General features: G+C 36.8%; 1 non-coding gene across 1 annotated transcript; it reads left to right on the forward strand.

The window, feature by feature from the left end:
- The first annotated feature begins 9,181 nt into the window (after positions 1 to 9,181).
- Positions 9,182 to 9,288, forward strand: LOC128284548 (small nucleolar RNA R71). Its single transcript, XR_008274972.1, has one exon. It is a non-coding gene; the product is annotated as a small nucleolar RNA R71 (small nucleolar RNA).
- The last annotated feature ends 8,777 nt before the right edge of the window (positions 9,289 to 18,065 follow it).

Genomic DNA, 18,065 nt, shown 5'->3' on the forward strand with positions numbered 1-18,065 from the left:
ATTTAGGGGATTTCAACAATAATGAGTTATGAGTTAATATTGAGGGTAAATTAATGAATGGGTTGTTAGGCTCAAGGGGGTTCACTAAGGGTTAATTGTGAAGGTAGGCAATTATGGAGTGAGTAGGTTAAACCTAAGTGCCTTTATCATTTTGACATATCAAATCAAATGATGTGGTCTTGACATGCATAATCAAGCAAGTTCTATAATAACAATTCAATACTGACGCACTCATAATGAAAGTGAGCATGAAAGAAATAATAGATGCTCCAAAGACTCAAGATCTCACAAAAATTATGGCTTTTTGATGTTTAAACTTGTGGATTTCAATTCAAGATAATACATAAACTTGGGGAAACAACTTAAAATTTTAAATTCCTAAAAATCAACTTATCATGCTTAATTCCCTAATGTCTTAAAGTTTAAACAATCAATGCATAAATGTCTAATTTCTAATTCAAGATATATCAATAAAAGTCATAAATCAATCAAAATTTATCCTAACATGATATGAGAGCTTTTCAAGAGAACAAGGCAATCATTCAAGGATTTTTCTGATAGCGAAATGAATACCCCCCCACACTTAAGATGTACATTGCCCTCAATGTACAAAGATAGATATATAGAAAAGAATATAAAAATAAGAAAGGGAGAGAAGTGAAACTTCCTGAGTGATGAATGAATTTCCTTGAACTGGAGTTTTGGATAATAATTGGCATGAGGGTGGAGGAGGATACTCCGGCGGTGGTAGACGTTCATTAGTCCATAAGTCCTGCGTCAAAAGAATATTATGTGATAGCCTTAAAACGACCCTAGTCGGAATGTGGTTTCGGGACCACAAAACCGAGGCATAAAAATAATTTGATATTTATTTTGATGCCTATAATATGTGTTAACTCATGTGTGACATTTTGATGCTTTAATTTAGAGTTATAAATGTGAATTTCACTAGAAAGGACCTAGTAGAAAACTTTGAAAGTATGATGGGGAAATGTATGATGACTAATTAAAGCATGCATGCAAAACAATGGCCTTGCATGTCAAATACCCCCTTTTTACAAGTGATGGCCGGCCATGACAAGGAGTATGGGCTAAACATGTCATGAAACATGTTTTGTTGGTGCATTAGGGAAATAATAAACAAATAAGCATGGGTAGTAAAGAAAAAAAAATGTGTGTGAGTGAAACCCCCCATTGCCGTACATGGAAGAAAAGAAAAGAAAAAAATTTTGCTCATCCATTTCATTCTCTCTTGACTGAAAATACTAGAGGGGAAGGGAGGAATTTTGCTTCATGCTTGGATTGGAAGAGGATTAGGAAGAGGTTTGGCTATATTTGCATCAAGATTAAGCTCAAGGAGTTAAAGAAGGAGAATCAAGCAAGGGAAAGGCGAAGGTCATCGAGTAGCCGACTTGGACTATTTTTACCCAACACAAGGTAAGTCATTAAGCATATATTTGATATTGCTTAAATGATTGTAATATCTATGCAATTGTGTTTAATGAGATGAAATATATACAAATGTATGTGTATGAAAAGATGATAATGTTGAACGTAAAAGAGATAGTGAAATGTGTAGGAAGTTTGCTTCGGCACTAAGTGTGCGAGAAATAGATGTGTACGGTGATTTGAGATTGGCACCGAGTGTGCGAGCTTGTAATGTACGGCACTAAGTGTGCGAGTTTGGACTATATGGCACTATGTGTGCGGGCTTGAATCATATGGCACTAAGTGTGCGTGATTGACTATTAAGCACTATGTGTGCGAACTCTACACATATCTCCGATTGAACATTTATATGGAGGCGTGACTTTATCGAGATGAGTATGGACAGCGGAAAGAGTAAGTACCTTGAGTTCATGGCTAATAGATGCTATGTTCATGCTCGGGTGGAGTTGGTAAGATTTAAATCTATGTGATGATTTCAATTGCATTCCGTAAATAAGGTATCGTGGAATAGATGAAAGTTCATTTGATTGCATGATTGTTGCGGAAATGAAAGGATGTATGGAAATTGCTTCAAATATCCTATTGAACAGTATATGAAATGTAAATGTATGACTTGGTATGAGATTGATCCGAAAGATCTAAGGAACTATGGTATAGTTCGGTATGGCTGGAACATTTGGCCTTGTTTCATTATTTCATTTTATGATAATTGTATTAATGGATGGTTGTGGAATGCTTATGACTTCTGAGTTATAAACTCACTCGGTGTTTTCTTGTCACCCATTTTAGGTTCCTTGGGCTCGTCTCCTTTTGGGTGTTCAGAATCACAACGAAGTCATCACACCGGCGAGCAATTTTTGGTATTGTCTTCTTAGTCGACTTAGGAGAACATTTGGCATGTATGAGCTATTTTGTTTTGTTAAATTTTGGGTTGTAAACTTTAAGCCATGTGAAAATGGCCTATGTGGTCGTTTGAGTGGGATGCTAGAATCTATAGCCACGAGTCTTAGAAACCTTAATTTTGATAAGGTGGCCATAATTTGTGTCACGTATGATGGATGAGTAGTAAGGCTAAGGAAGGATTCATGAAATTGGCATAGTCTACTGCAGTAACTGTTGCGGACAGCAGCAGTGATATGAGATCGAAAAATCACTAAAAATAGTAGAAGTGGAATTAATAGCTAAAAAAATTATGTACTCGAAGCTTGATGGGTCTATTTTCATATGGATGAAACAAAAGGACCATATGAGCTGTATTTTAAGAGATATTAAAGTTCTCGTGAAACAGGGACAGAACGGTTTCTGGATCCCCTTTTCTGATTTTGGAAAATCATTGTAAATTAACCAGAGATAATTAGGAGTCATGCCATATATGTGTAGATTCCTCTCTGAGTCTAGTTTCTAAAGAAACAAACGGAATCAGTATTGAAGCCCTGTACAGGGAGATATCCAATTCGTAACACACAAAGGTCAGTGTAGTCGATCCCTGCAACAGGGGAGACTTTAACTAATAAACTGTACTAATTGGCTTGACCAAAAATTCTAGAAAAAAATCTGTAGATGGAAATATGAGTCTAGTTTCAGGGAAAAATTACGAAACTGATTTTCGAGTTGTAAAACTCAAGATATGATTTTTGAAGCGACTAGTACACAGATTGGCAGCTTGTCTGGGAAATTCTCAATAAGTGGTTTGAAGTCTGTTAACACCTCGTGTTCGACTCCGGCGACGGTCTCGGGTTTGGGGTGTTACATATTATATCTGAAGTTAGCTATGGTCGTGGTCGAGCAGGACATGGCAGTTGTGGGGAACCTTTCCCGCTGGAGTTTTTAGTTCCTATATGATTATGAGCTGAGGAGCTCCTTATAACTGTGATAAAATTAGGAACTCTGTAAGAGGTATCCTGGAACACAATTACTCATAATGAAATAGCCGAAGAATAAAAATTGTAAAAACTTAAGATAAAATAGTATTAAAAGGAAACAAAAAATAATAATTTCAAAATATAGAGATAAAAATAAAATAAAATAAATAATAGGTGTTTATAGAGAAATTAGGGCACACGGCCGTGGGGCACGCCCGTGTGCTCTAAGCTCAGCCCGTGCATTTTGTAATTATTGAGATTAGGGGCATTGGTGTACACGGCCATGTTGCAAGGCCGATTCGATCTCCGTTCGCTTCTCCTACGCCCGTGTCTGCAGACGCACACCCGTGTACCTTGGGCGTGTTAGTGTGCACGGCCGTGTCTATCTTTGTTCGCTTCTCCCACACCAGTGTATTAAGGTCCACGCCCATTTTGTTTTGGCAGGTTTACCCACGATTGCTGGGCACGGGCGTGTCGAACGCCCGTGTTAATTTGGCAGGTTCGCCCACGGCCACGTCGCATGGCCGTGGCGGTTTATTTTATCCCGTGTTTGGGGAAGAAATTTCTGCCCTGTTTTCACACGACCGTATCTCACGACCGTGGTGCATCCCGTGGTATGTGCACGGCCTACGACACACCCGTGTGCCTACCCATATGGTTCTGAAAAGCCTGTGTTTAATGATTTGGTTACTATGTTAGATTTTAAAAACTAAAATTTAAAGAAAGTAATATTGTTAGTGCTCGAGTTGCCTCCCGAGAAGTGCTTATTTATAGTCTAAGCTTGACTTACTTCTCCATTGAATGGTCATGGTGGTTCGAGGAGTTTATACTCCTCATTCCTGTTGTGAATCTCATCAAAATAAGGTTTTAGACGGGTATTGTTTACCTTAAAAGTGTCGAACTTAGGATGATTTACCTTGACTGTACTGATGGGAAAATGCTAAGTACCGTAAGAGGGATTTCTTCATTCGATTTCGTAGTGATAATGTGAGGAACTACGGCATCTAATAAAACTTTATCTCCAACCTTTAGGTGATTTAGAAAGGTATTGAGCTCATCCTGGCGTAGTTTTGGTTTATCATGTGTTCTGAGTTTATGTGTCCGCCATTCATCTAGCTCTTCAATTTGTAGCCTTCGTTCTTCATGAATCGGTCCTCTACTATTGCTTGAAAATGGCTCATGTACTTCCTTCAAACTCATTTCCTGCAAAGTAGGTTGTACCATATTGTCAGTTTTAGTGGAGTGATTGAGACAATCACCTTCAATTTTTGATGTGTTGCCAGAATTACGAGCTTAAAGGGTGATTGTTTCATCTCCCACACGAAGTGTGAGTTCACCTCTGCCAACATCAATAATCGTTCTAGAAGTTGCTAAAAAGGGCCTTCCTTAAATCAAAGGAGTGTTGCTATCCTCCTCTATGTCTAGAACAACAAAGTCAACGGGAAATATAAATTTATCGATTTTAACTAGCACATCTTCAATAATACCCCTAGGAAATCTTATAGTTTTATTTGCTAATTGAATGCTCATCCTAGTCTGTTTGGGTTTCCCAAGACCTAGTTGTTTAAACCCCTAAATCAGCTAATGCATTATTAACATCTAAACTACCAATTAAGCAAGGAATCGTAAAACTCCCTGGATCTTTTAGTTTGTTGGGTAGTTTATTTTGTAGAATAACTGAGCAAACTGTGTTTAACTTCACATGCGAAGACTCGTCCAACTTTTGCTTATTTGCTAAATGCTCCTTTAAAAATTTCATTGCGTTTGGCATCTGCGATAGAGCTTCAATAAACGGTAAGTTAATATGTAATTTTTTAAGTGTTTAAGGAATTTACCAAATTGTTCATCTGAATGGTCTTTCCTTGTCGCATTAGGGTATGGCAAATGAGGTTTGTTTTCTGTACTTACTGGTTTCTGCTCATTATGGTCTACCTCACCTTTCCTTTTCTTATCTCCGTTTCTTACCTTGGTTCGGGTTCAGGTGTGACAGCCCTAAATTGACCCTAGTCGGGAAGTGGTTTCGGGACCGCTAAACCGAGTCACCAAAGTATTTGAATGTGATATTTATTGTCTAGAATATGTGAATATGAATGTGTGAAAGTTTTAAGCTTCGATTTAGTCGATTGCATGTGAATTTAGTTAATAGGACTTATGTGAGAAAATTTAGAAATGTGCTAGGCAAATGTAAGTGGCCTATTAATGCATGTTATAAAGATGATGGGTTTGCATGTCAAATTACCCAAAATTTGAACTAGTGGCCGGCCATGCTATGGGTTAAAACCTATTATAAACATGTTGTGCTAATGCTTTATGTTAGAAATAATAAAATAAAAAGGGTTAGTAATAAAATAATGGAAATTAGGGGGGTGATGACAAAAAAAAAAGAAAAAAAGGTTCTCATTTTGTTCTTCTTGACCGAAAAATCAAAGGAAAGAAAGGAAGAAAGGTTGAAGAGGTTCGGCCATGCTTGTAACTAGGCTAAGGTATGTTTGATGTTGTTCCATGAGATTCATGCATATTTTTAGTTGTTAGCTTGAGTTCTACCTAGCCCATGGTTTAAATCTTTGCTATGTGATGGAGATGATACTCGGCCATGGGTGTTGTCTTCTTGGTTGGTGTTTGATGTTATGGTGATGAGGCATGAAGATGATTGAATTTGAGTGCTTAATAAAAAGGATTGAATGTGAGTGTGTGTGAGAATTTGAAAAGGATGGGTCTTAACAACTTCATGAAGTATTCGGCCATGGTGCTAAAATGTTGTATTGTGTTTAAACTTAGAATTTTTAGTCATATGGATGTGTATTGTTGTATGAGTGCTTGAACAAACTATGATTAAATGGATGCATAGATTCAAAGTGGGAAGAATTGGCTATTATGCTTGATACTAATGCTGAATATGAGAATGTTGTACTTGAAAAAAAAAGAAAATGTAGGTGAACATGACAAGTATATTCGGCTTAGGGCATAAGGATATGAAAATTTTGGGTATTTATTTTTGATTGTGTGTGCATGACTATGGATAGTTGGTTGCCAAAAATATTATAAATACATGGTGTATGTTAAATTTATTAAGCTACAAAACATTATACATGTTCGGCCAAAGTAAATTATTTGAGTAAAGTATATCTTGGTGGTACATTTCGGCTAGTATAAAATGTATATGGATGTCGTATGACTATGTTTGATTTGGGAAGTAAATTGTTTGATTTAGCTCAAGAGCCTAGAGGATCAAAGTTGGATAAGGGGAAGGAAAAAGTAATCGAATAGCCGTCGAAATCGTTCAACAACATCCGAGGTAAGTCTTTGAGTAATGGAACTTAGTTTATGATTTGATTAAGTTATGACGTATAAGCATAACAAATAAACAGTGATATAATGATTTTACTTGAATTATATGTCGAGATAATTAGTTATACCTATGACGGGTAGTCGAATGTGCATAGAGATCATGTCATAAAGCAAATCAATTTATGCTCTTTGTATGTGGCTATTGAGCTGAAAATGGGAATGATTGATAAGTGTCTTGTGTTTGAGTTTTAGTGATGAAAATGAAATATAGATGTGATATGATTTATTGATATACGTGCATGAATATTCGGATGATAACCGGGCTAAGTCCCGAAGGCATTTGTGCGAGTTACTATATCCGGGCTAAGTCCCGAAGGCATTTGTGCGAGTTACTATATCCGGGCTAAGTCCCGAAGGCAGTTGAGCGAGTAGCTATATCCGGCTAAATCCCGAAGGTACTTGGTTTGGGAATGAGCGATCTTGCTGTAATAATTTCAATTAAGACGCTCATAAAATCCCAACGATGAGGTATGTTTCGTATATGCATTGGAATAGTTGATTCCTTTTAAATAGTATTCGCTCAGTCGATTAATAAGCTTTCGGCCTTTGGTTAAGTTGATCCCTTATGTATGAATATAAGGGTTGGAAATGTGAAGTAGGTATGATTTTGAGAATATGTGTATATGAAATTATCCGTTCAGTCATATGAATGCTATACTTCAGTTGTGCCTAATTTCATTGCTCAAAACTTACTAAGCATTAAATGCTTATTCCGTTTCTTTGATTCTCTGTTTTATAGATTTTGGTTCGTCAGCTATCGGACTCGGGAGTGTCAAAGTCGAAGTTGCCCACACTATCAAAGCTATTTTGGTACTCTTTTAGTTGAACTCTGATAATGGCATGTATAGGGCTGCCCTTTTGTTGTTAGTCAAGTACTTTGGTATTGTATATATTTGGATAGCCATGCGAAAATGGCTTAAATATTTTGAGCATAGCATTATAATCATTTTGTATATATATGGTTATTAAGAGGTGTGGAAATGCTTGGCAATGATTAGCCATTGGAATGGTTAATCATGATCATATTTTCGTGCTATGTATGTTAAAGGGCTAGTTGAATCATGGAAATTATGAAATAGGTAAAGTCTACCTTAAAAACAAATGCCGATAGCAGCAGTGATGTGAATTTGAAAAATCACTAAACATAGTAGGAATGGAATTAAATATTGAATAAATTATGTAATTTAACCTTGATGAGTCTATTTTCATATGAAAGTAACGAAATGATCATATGAGCCGTATTTTATGAGATGTTTAAGTTTTCGTGAAACAGGGCCAGAGCAATTTATGGATCCCCTGTTCCGACTTTGGAAATTCATTATAAATTAACCAGAGATAATTAGAAGTCATTCCATATATTTATAGATTCCTTTTCAAGTCTAGTTTCTTTAGAAACAAACGGTATAAGTATTTAAGCCCTGTATAGGGAGATATCCAAGTCGTAATGGTCAAAGGTCAGAATGGTCGAACCCTGTAACAGGGGAGACTTTAACTAATAAACTGTACTAATTGGCCCAACCAAAAATTCTAGAAAAAAAATTTGTGGATGGATATATGAGTCTAGTTTCAGGGAAAATTTACAGAATCAGTTTTCAAGTTTTGGCACTCGAGATATGATTTTTAAAGTGACTATGATGCAGTTAACCAGCTTGTCTGGAATTTTAAAATGAACTGTGTTAATAAATGGAATAAGTCTGTTAACACCTCGTGTTCGACTCCGGCAACGGTCTTGGGTACGGGGTGTTACATCAGGTGTGACTAACCCTTCCTCATCTTGACTAGTAATCGCATTGAGTTGCTCCCTTGGGTTAGATTTTGTGTTGCTTGGCAAGCTATGTTGTGGTCGTTCAGAAATCAACTTGGCAAGCTGTCCAATCTGAGTTTCGAGCCCTTGGATCGATGCTTGTTGATTCTTAAGTGCTGTCTCAGTATTTTAAAAATGGGTTTCTGACACCGAGATAAACTTTGAGAGCATCTCTTCAAGGTTCGGCTTCTTTTCCTGTTGGTAGGGTGGTTGTTGGAAACCCGGAGGATGTTGTGGCCTTTGATTTCCTTGACTGCCCCATGAGAAATTGGGATGGTTCCTCCAACTTGCATTATAAGTGTTACTATATGGGTTTTTTTTGGATCTAGAGTTATTGTTACCCATATATTGGACTTGTTCCTCCTAGATGCTAGGGTTGGAGGGTTGATATTCTGTGCATGCTCCTCCTCCATTCGAATCGCACCTCATCACTGGAAGTACCTGAGTAAAACCACACAAACCGTCAATCTTTTTATTTAAGAGTTCTACTTGGTTAGATAGCATAGTAACCGCGTCGATGTTGAAAACACCGGCTTCTTTCGTCAGCTTTGTTCTCATAACTTGCCACTGATAGTTATTCAGTGACATCTCCTCAATAAGTTCGTAAGCCACCTCAGGTGTTTTATTATTGATAGTTCCTCTAGCGGCTGCATCAATCATCTGCCGAGTCAAAGGATTTAGGTCATTATGGAACGTTTGAACCTATAGCCAAAGCGGTAACCCATGGAGAGGACACCTTCTCAAAAGGTCCTTGTATCTCTTCCATGCATCCTAGAGTGTTTCTAAATCCATCTACACAAAAGAAGAGATATCATTACGTAATTTGGCTGTTTTAGCCGGTGGAAAATATTTTAATAAAAATTTTTTGGTCATTTGTTTCCAAGTAGTGATTGACCCTCGTGGTAACGACTTTAACCACTATTTAGCCTTATTCCTTAATTAAAAGAGAAACAACCGAAGACAGATGGCGTCATCAGATTTGCCATTAATTTTAAAGGCATCATAAAATTCTAGGAAATTTGCCAAGTGAGCGTTTGGATCCTCGTCCTGCAAACCATCAAATTGAACAAACTGTTGTATCATTTGAATTGTGTTAGGTTTCAGTTCAAAATTATTTGTAGCAATAGTAGGTCTAACTATACTTGACTCAGTTTCTGTTAAACTAGGTTTAGCATAATCATACATAGTGCGCAGAGCAGGATTTTGATTAACAGCAATTGCAAGAGGTAGCGAATTTTCTTGGTTTTTAGCCATCTCCTCGGTTGGGGCTTGAATATCATCCTCTTGCTTGTTCTTTGTGTATCTTAAGCTTCGCCTTATTTCTCTTTGGTTTCTGCGAATTGTGCGATTGATTTCTTCGTCAAAATGTAGTGGTCTTGACGGGTTTCTTCTAGTCATAAACTATAAAAACCTGCCAAGAGAAACAAAAAGTAAATTAATAGATAATAATAAAAATAAAATTGAATTAACTTGCAAGAAAAATAAATGGCTAAAGTAATAAAAATTGAGTGTTCCTAATATCTTAGTTACCCTGCAACAGCGCCAAAAACTTGATCGCGATTTTGTATATGATAAGTTTTATAAATTTATAATGAATCGTTCTTAAAACTAACTATTATCACGATGAAGGCAAGTGTACCTATCGAACAGTAGTATAGCTTTAGCAAGACCGGATTTTCGAACCCAAAGGAACTAAAAGTACTAGTAATGACTATCTTTTTATTATCTAGCCTAAGAATAATGGGTTTGTTTTAACTAACTAATTAACTAAACTAAGAATTCACAGAAAATAGAAATTGGGGAATTACTTTTGGAAAAACGATTGAATTAAAACAATACCTAAGGAAAAATCCACCTAGACTTCACTTGTTATTTGACTCTGAATCGGACAATTTATTCATTTGACTTGATCCGTAGAAATGCCTAAGTTATATTATTATCCCTCTCGAGACTAACAACGTCTAACCCTAGGTTGAATAATTGAAATCTCTTTCTAATTAACTCCCTAGGGTTGCATTAACTCGATCTATGGATCCCCTTATTCGGTTTCACCCTAATCCAGCAAAATCTTGTCACCCTATCTCTAGGCGCGCAATCAACTCCGCTTAATTATTACAAATGTACTCATAGACAGGGTCTATTCCTCCTCTGAATAAGAGCTTAACTTGAATCAATATCCTGGAATATCAAAACAAGAATTAAGAACACATAATTAAGAACAAGTCAAATATTTATCATACAATTCAGATAATAATAACATGATCTATCTTAGGTTTCATTCCCCTTAGGTATTTAGGGGTTTTAGTTCATAACTAAAAAGGTAAAAATCTTAGAAGAATAATGAATACAAAACATAAAGAAAAACCCAAAACTCCTGAAGGGAAATTGAGGGAAGATCTTCAATCTTGATGATGAATCCGGCTTCTGAGATGGATCAATCGGTTTTCCTTGAGCAGTTCCCTGCCTCCTTCTCTCCCCCTTTTTTCCTCCTCCTCTAGGGTGTATTTATAGGCTTTGGAATGCCTAAGAACCCTCAAAATTTGCCTTTTCCAAATTGGACTAAACTTGGGATCAGCAGGGACACGGCCATGTGCGATTGCTTAAGGTCGTGGTCAAGCCTGTTAAATGGGTAAGGCGTGTGGTCCAGGCCGTGTTGATTTTGTACGCTGGCCCATTTTTTCCATTTTTGGCCTATTTCTCGTTCCTTTCACTCTCTTATGCTCACCTAAGTATAAAACATGAAATTAAGGCATTAGGAGCATCGAATTCCCAAATTTTAAGAAAAAATCATCCATAAAATGTGCTAAGCATGGGATAAAAATATGTATGAATTACGGTTTATCAATTTTATGATAAATATTTGATTTGTTCTTAATTATGTGTTCTTCATTCTTGTTTTAATATTTTAGGATATTGATTCAAGTTGACGCTCTTATTCAGAGGAGGAATAGACCTTATCTAAGAGTAAATTTGTCATAATTAAGCGGAGTTGATTGCACGCCTAGAGATAGGGTGACAAGATTTTACCGGATTAGGGTGAAACCTAATAGGGGAATCCATATATCGAGTTAATGCAATTCTAAGGTGTTAATTAGAAAGAGATTTCAATTATTCAACCTAGGGTTAGATATTATTAGTCTCGAGAGAGATAATAATATAACTTAGACATTTCTACGGATCAAGTTAAATGAATAAATCGTCTGATTCAGAGTCAAATAACAAGTGATGTCTAGGTGGATTTTTCCTTAGGTATTGTCTCAATCAATTGAATTTTCCCAAAAGTATTTTCCCAAGTTTTCTTTCTATGCATTCTTAGATAGTAATTAGTTTTGACAACTAAACCTCTTAATTTTTAGGCTAGATAATAAAAAGGAAGTAAATACTAGTACTCGTAGTTCCTTTGGGTTCGACAATCCGGTCTTGCTGAACTATACTACTGTTCGATAGGTACACTTGCCTTAATTGTGATAATAAGTTAGACTCATGAATGATTCATTTATAAATTTTTAAAACCTGTTGTAACAACTCAAACCCCGCCTGGAAGTTTGGCTCGAATCTGGCGTGTCACATTGAAGTGTTTTTTGAAAACCATGTTTCCATTAAAAACTTATACCCTTTTTAAAGCTTGTTAGAAAACCTTAGCTGAATAACATTCTTAACAACTTTGTAAAAATCTTGGCAGTTCCGGAAGCTTAATTTAAAAACAATTACGGATACGTGATGTTTTTAACAACAGTAGTTGCTTTGGAAAACCGTGTTCTAATACTAGCAATTATAAGAACAATAAATAAAATTCCAAATTTGAAATCCAGAAAATTACAACGGCTTTACTACAACCCACATAAAAACATTTAAAAGTAATAATCAAAACTGTAACATAAACAGTGTGTGTGGCTTCCTCCGAGCCCCTCGTAGCTCCAATCCGTCTAAGGCTGGAAATTACCTGAAAGGTTAATAAACGGGGTGAGTTTATGAAAATTCAGTGTGAAATCCCCTACTATATAAAAGGAACAGTTAGTCATATAAAGGAATTAAAAGTCTGGCCCCAGCCCTACTTACAGTTTCAGTATCAATTAGGCCTTAGCCCCTTATAACAGACAGTACCAGATGGGCCTTAGCCCATTACAGAGTAAGAAACATTATCAGAACTAGAATCAAAATGAGAATCAGAATTAGAATCAAGTGACAAAATTAGAATCAGAATCAGAATCAGAAGGAAGCCCATAGGCCCATAACAGATACAGAACAGATATATCATGTATGCAGAAAACCAAACCCATATCCATCCGTATACACCCCCGTACCAACCTTACACCATGTGGGGAGACAACTCAACCCACCCATCCGCTGCACACCACAAAATTTGCAGCATGGCTACCAGAACAGATATTGTGATAGAGTCACCAGATACAGATATTGTGGCAGAGCCACCAGAACAGATATTTGTGGTATAGCCACCAGAAACAGATATTTGTGGCATAGCCATTAGAACGCTTCCTCCATTAATATAACCCATGCAACATGTCATGTATGCAGAATGTCATGCCCATATTTGAATCAAACAATCACAGTCAAGTCATTCATATCACCAACATATATTCACAATCAAATCACAACCACACAAATTAAGTCACCACTTGCCCACAAAGGCAAAGCAGTCATTTAACACCCTAGGGGCAAAACGGTCATTTTACCCTACAAGGGTATCTCAGTAATTCTACCCTACAGGGGTATTTCAGTATTTCTACCTTACAAGGGTATTTCAATAATTCTACCCTACAGGGGTATTTCAGTAATTCTACCCTATAGGGGTATTTTAGTAATTCTACCCTACAGGGGTATTTCGGTAATTCTACCCTACAGGGGTATTTCGGTAATTTTACCCTACAGGGGTATTTCAGTAATTCTACCCTACAGGGGTATTTCAGTAATTTTGTAAATCGAGGGTAAAATGGTAATTCTGTAAATCGGAGGTAAAATGGTAATTCTGTAAATCAAGGGTGCTTTGGTAATTTTACAAGTCGAGGGTATTTTAGTAATTTGGTAAACTAAAGTATTCTAAACAGGGATAACAATACGAAATGGGCCTAAAGCCCATTCTCGGCCCAAATGGGCCCACACGCTCGTGTAGCCCTTTTAGCCCAAATCTAGCCATAGATATGAGATTCACCTAGACTAGTCCAATTTTTACTACACAATCAAACAACTTATCCAATTGGGCCCGTAGGCCCATTGGTCCCACATGGCCCCTTTCAGCCCATCGCGGCCCGAAGTAGCCATCATATAGCTAGAGTAATGAGAAATACACACCTGATAGGAGACTGGAGTTAATCCGCGCTCCGAGCACTCCTAGCCGACGCCCAACCCAAACGAGCACGCCATAAAGCGAAAGGGATCAGCAAAGAAAGGTACCTTTCCTCTCCTCATGGTTCTCTCTATTTAAAGCCAGCTTCCCATCCACTCTTATGTTAGCTTCCTGATGTGGGATCCTTCCATCATCAGAGTTTAAATTCAACACCAACTCTTGCCGCTCCCTGTTAGCAAAATAAATGCTCTTTGATTGCCATGAGTTTCGAACCCTAGACCTCCTTGCCAACTCTATGACGCCACCTTCCTGTCTCTTATGTGGTGCTACTTTGCCACTAAACCACAAGGTTTTTTGTGGCACAATTTATCCAACATTATTATTAAGGCCTACCTACTACACCCAGGGTTTGATTCACCTTAAACCAAAATTTTTGCTAGAGTCCAAGTTTGAACCCAGGACTTCTCCAACCCTTCTCAGCACACTTAACCATTAAAACAAGCCTTCATTAATGAAATTTACATGCACAACAAAATATTATAAGCTGCCTTCAACTGCTCCCCTGCTTAAGGCCCAAAACTTCTAGGCCCAAATTTAGGGTGTTACACCTGTAACGAATATCACACATCAATGACTATTAAGGGTGGCAAATTGGCTTTACAAATAGTGTATTTTTGTCCACACGGGTGTGTCTCAGCCGTATGCGACACACAGTTATGTTACATGGCCGTGCGTCCCCTAGGGTAGTCCTACGATTTAAAGTCAGTCTCGAGCATGCCCTAGACACACGGGTGTGTGGTTAGCCGTATGACTCAAGTCAGTTTCGACCACGGCCAAAGCACATGGGCATGTCTCCGGCCATGTGGTTCAGGTCAGTATGTATGCCCTGTTTTGCCACGGCTTAAACACAGGGGCGTGTTAATGCCTTGTGAGGTACAGGGGCTGATTACAGGGGCGTGTGACCTCTGTAACTTTGAAATTTTGTTAAGTTTCTGAGAAATTTTGTATGTGCTTGGTTTAGTCCCGACCCCTTCCTAAAGCATGTTTAAGGACTCGTTGACCTAAGAAAGGGACTTTATGATGATGTTTGACGATGATGCTATGATGTGTCGATAATGCATGTGAAGTAATCATAAAATGTTCTGATACATCCGGTAATACCTCTTAACCCTAGCCCAGCGACGGATACAGGTTAAGAGTGTTACATTTGGTTGGTACCAAAGCTACGGTTTAGTCGATTCTAGGACTAGCTTAGCGTATGTAAATCTAGCTATACATGCCATATTTATAAACTACAATAGTGTGATGATTCCTGACAATTAAAATGTGTTTTTATATAGTAAATGGATCCCGATCGAGCCGTAGCTGATGACGTTGAAAGTAATGCACCCGCTCCCTATAATATCCTGATTTTGGGCTTAGTCGGAACAGTGGTTTCGGGACCATAAATCTGATGAGAAAATTTTCATTTTTATTATATTTTTATGGTCTACGGTTTCACAGAATGATTTCATGAATATTTCGTTCGAAGACGTTTGGGCACTCAATTTAGTAAAAAGGACTAAATTGTAAAAAGTGAAAATGTTGAGTTTTATATGTTAGAGGTGTCTAATTGTCATGAAATTATAAATGGGAGGTCCTTAAATGATAATTAAACCATTGTATAACTTGTTGGACAAAAATGGCCTTGGTTGGGTAAAATTTGAAAGAATTGTAAAAAGGGTGTTTTGGTCATTTACGGGTAAAATGAATTAAAAGATAAATTTTAAACCCCAAACGTGTCCCTTTCTTCTTGCTACAGTAGAATGTACCAAGAGCAACCATGGTTAGGGTTTGGCCAAGCTTCCAAGCTTAATAGTAAGTGATTCTGAGCTCCGTTTTTAATGTTCTATGTATTTTTAAAATCCCGGTAACATGATCTGCTCATTTCTACCATTATTTTGAGCTAGGATTCATGTTTAAAAATTTACCCATGAATGATATGCATGTATTTTTATGTTTAATGGTAGAATATGAAGCTTGAAATTGTGATCAACAACTTTTGCTAGGCGATTTTACGTGAAAACGAGTAAAATGGTGTAATCGATAAAAATACCTAATGTTCATAAGTACATGCTAGAGTGAGAATTTGATGTTGCCATAGAAGGGAAAAATGATCAGCATGTCATAAAACATAAGAAAATAGGAAGAAGTTTAATTTTTGAACCATGGGGCAAAAGTGCAAATATGCAAAAGTTTAGGGTCAAAATGAAAATTTGTAAAAAATATGATTTTTAGACCCATATGTATAGTGTGACTAATTATTAGGCTAAATGTGATATTATAGATTAAGGAAATCGAGATTTAGGCTTAAATCGGGAAAATACAATGTTACAGACTAGAATGGTAAATTGCCATTTCTGGATCCGAGGTAAGTCTGTACATAAATAATTTATCGATTCTTTTTATTTTATTGTATTTTGTTATCATATGAAACGTGGCTACCTATAGAATGATTATTTGTTGTAAATTGCAAATTGAAAACGGACTATGAATAAATTGTAACATTTTAGAAAGTGAGGAATTTTCCGGTTGAGCCTTCGGAATAGAAACGATACGAATGATCTGTTGTGAGGTCACGTGTGTAGTACTAAGTGCAGGCTACTACGTGTACCGGATAATTGGTCGCATGTGTAGTACTAAGTGTAGGCTACTATGCGTACCCGATAACTCTATCACGTGTGTAGTACTAAGTGCAAGCTACTATGTGTACCGGATAATTGGTCGCATGTGTAGTACTAAGTGCAGGCTACTATGCGTACCCGATAACTCGATCACGTGTGTAGTACTAAGTGCAGGCTACTACGTGTACCAGATGGTTAGGTCACGTGTGTAGTACTAAGTGCAAGCTACTACATGTACTGGATAATTGGTCGCATGTGTAGTACTAAGTGCAAGCTACTATGCGTACCAAATAGCTTTGGCTACAAGTCTGAAAATATGTGCAGGCAACTGAGTATCAGTTATTATTCTGAAGAGTTCAACGGGGAAATCGATTAGGTAAAACTACATGTGAACATGATTATATGATGAATAAGTTTAGGTATATGGTTAAGAAAATTTTGAGCAATATGCTCGATATTTGAGTGAACTTCGATAAGACAAAATGGATTAAGTGAAATTATGCAAGAATGAATTTTAGTAGTAAAACAATGTTGGACAGGAGCAGTTGTGTGACTTTGAAAATTCACTAATAATTGTGTAAGTTGAATTAATTTCAAATAAATTATAGAATTAAAGCCTAATGAGTCTATTTTCATAAAAGAAACAGGGGGAGTAAAAGAGTTGTATATTATGTGATATTCTAATTTTTGTGAGACAGAGTCAGAATGAATTCGAGATCCCCTGTTCTGACTTGGAAAAATTGTTAAAAATTGTAGAAAAATAATTATGGGTTATAATTTATATTATTAGAATACTTGATGAGTATAATTTTAATAAAAACAAACATAAACATTATCCGAGTCTCGTACTATGAGATAAATAAATTTTAGTGAAGAAAGGTCAAAGTTGTCAAATAGCAAAACAGGGGAGATTTTGAATAATAAACTGTACTTATTGGCTGGACCAAAATATTTTGAAAATTTTATAGTGGAAAGATATATGAGTCTGGTTTCTGGGAAAATTTATGGATCTTAATTTGGAGTTCCATAACTCCAGATATAAATGATTTAGTGATTGTGACTCAAGAAAGCAGCTTAACCAGAACATGTGTAAATGTACAATAGGGTTAGTTTTACTATGGAAAGCATGTTAGTAAATTGCTTATTATTATTTCATGTGAGCTTACTAAGCGTAAAGCTTACCCACTCCTTTCCATTTCTTTTAGTGTTGTCAGGTTAGCTTAGGGTTGGAGATCATTGGAGGCAACATCACACTATCAAGCCAACACCTTGACAGTATAAACACATATGCTAGAATTATCAAGTGAGTGGCATGTATAGGGACCTAGTTTTATAACATGTGTTATTATAATTTGGCCAAATATATTGGTCTTTAGTGAGCTAATGAATCTGACTTATAAATCTAGCTATTTATGTTATGTTTGATATTGATGATGTGCATATGCTTGTTTGCTATGCACGGTTCATAATATGTTATGTGTTGTTGTGAATGTTTAAGTTCGTTAATGCATCGAACCCTATCTCGATGTTGGATACGAGTGAGGGGTGTTACACTGGCGCTCTAGGGGTAGTGCAATCTGACTCTAGACTTGTTTCAAGTAGTCACAAGGGAGGGACTAAGCAAGCCTTTTACC

The sequence above is a fragment of the Gossypium arboreum genome, chromosome 11 (assembly GCF_025698485.1).
Source record: "Gossypium arboreum isolate Shixiya-1 chromosome 11, ASM2569848v2, whole genome shotgun sequence".
In the NCBI taxonomy this organism is placed as follows: Eukaryota; Viridiplantae; Streptophyta; class Magnoliopsida; order Malvales; family Malvaceae; genus Gossypium; species Gossypium arboreum.